Raw genomic sequence first — 2034 nt, forward strand, 5'->3', positions numbered from 1 at the left:
AACAAGAGCGAAACTCCGTCTCAAAAAAAAAAAAAAAAAAAAATTAGCTGGGCATGGTGGTGCTTAACTGCAGTCCCAGCTACTCGGGAGGCTGAAGTGGGAGGATTGTTCCAGGAGTTCAAGGCTGCAGTGAGCTGAAATCGCATGATGCCTCTGCACTCCAGCCAGGGTGGTAGAGCCAAACCTTCTCTCAGTGACATCTCCACAAGGGGGCGCCATCTACATGGTCATAGCAGGAAGGGAACCCGCCAGTTTCTCCAGGTGAGGTTCTCATTCAATGCTTCTTAACCTTAAAGGTGACCAGGAATCACCTGGGCATCTTGTTAAAATGCAGGTTCTAATTCAGCAGGGCTGGGCAGGGCCTCAGATCTTGCATTTCTTTTTCTTTCTCTCTTTCTCCCTTTCTTTCTTTTTCCTTTTTTGAGACGGGAGTCTGTCACCCAGGCTGGAGTGCAGTGGCGTGATCTCGGCTCACTGCAACCTTCCCCTCCCAGATTCAAGCGATTCTCCTGCCTCAGCCTCCCGAGTAGCTGGGATCACAGGTGCGTGCCACCCTGCCGGCTACTTTTTGTATTTTTGGTTGAGACGGGGTTTCACCATGTTGTCCAGGCTGGTCTCGATTTCTTGACCTTGCGATCCGCCGGCCTTGGCCTCCCAAAGTGTTGGGATTACAGGCGTGAGCCACTGTGCCCGGCACATTCAGCACTTCTTAACCTTAAAGGTGACCAGGAATCACCTGGGTGTCTTGTTAAATGCAGGTTCTAATTCAGCAGGGCCAGGGTAGAGCCTCGGATTTTACATTTCTTTTTCTTTCTTTCTTTCTTTCTTTTTTTTTTTTGGGAGATGGAGTCCCTGTCACCTAGGCTGGAGTGCAGTAGTTTGATCTCGGCTCACTGCAACCTCTGCCTCCTGGGTTCAAGCAATTCTCCTGCCTCAGCCCCCTGAGTAGCTGGGACCACAGGCCCATGTCACCATGCCTGGCTTTGTTTTTTATTTTTTATGAGATGGACTCTTGCTCTGTCACCTGGCTGGAGTGCAGCGGCATGATCTCGGCTCACTGCAACCTCTGCCTCCTGGCTTCAAGCAATTCTCTTGCATCAGCCTCCCAAAAAGTTGGGATTACAGGCACCCCCCCACCACGCTCAGCTATTTTTTGTATTTTCAGTAGAGATGAGGTTTCACCATGTTTGCCAGGATGGTCTTGATCCCCTGACCTCGTGATCCTCCTGCCTCGGCCTCCCAAAGTGTTGGGATTACAGGCATGCTCCACCATGCCTGGCTAATTTACAAATTTTTAGTATAGATGAAATTTCCTCATGTTGGCCAGGCTGATCTTGAACTCCTGACCTCAGGTGATCCACCTGCCTTGGCCTCCCAAAGTGCTGGGATGACAGGTGTGAGCCACTGTGCCCAGCCCTATTTTTATTACCATTGCTGGTGCCGATGTTTCCCACCTGCCTTTGAGACACCCTTGGCTTGGTGCGTCTTCCAGATCCCTAGGCCTGCGTCCCTCCCCCGTGCTCCTCTAGGCCTCTGGGCTTTACCCAAACCCCCTGGTGCTAGAGTTTCTGGTAAGTCGGTCCAGCCAGGGTCGGACGACTGTGTGGGCACAAGCATCACCGCTGATGCGTCCACCACATCCTGCCTTGAAAGCCACCGTGGCCACAGCTGAGGAACCCTTGTGCCAGGGGAGGGGATGGTGGTGAGTGCTAGTCAGCCAGCCTAGTTTGGCTGGCTCTGGGCTTCCTGTGGATGCTGGCAGGCTGGTGGCTGGGCACAGCTGCTTCTCCTTGGGCTGTGGTGGCTGCAGCCGCCTGCTCAGCCCATACCTCCTGAGGGGGATTGACATTGCACAGTGCCAGGGATTTGTGAATGCAAAACAACATGCGCTCCGTGGGCCACTTGGTCAGGATGCCTTTCTTTTCTTGTCTTGGGTTTTCTTTCTTTCCTCCCTCCCTCCCTCCCTCCCATCCTTCCTTCTGTCCTTCCTTCCCCCCCCCCTCCTTCCCTCCCTCCCATCCTTCCTTCTGTCCT

The sequence above is a fragment of the Cebus imitator genome, unplaced genomic scaffold (assembly GCF_001604975.1).
Source record: "Cebus imitator isolate Cc_AM_T3 unplaced genomic scaffold, Cebus_imitator-1.0 Scaffold266, whole genome shotgun sequence".
Lineage (NCBI taxonomy): Eukaryota > Metazoa > Chordata > Mammalia > Primates > Cebidae > Cebus > Cebus imitator.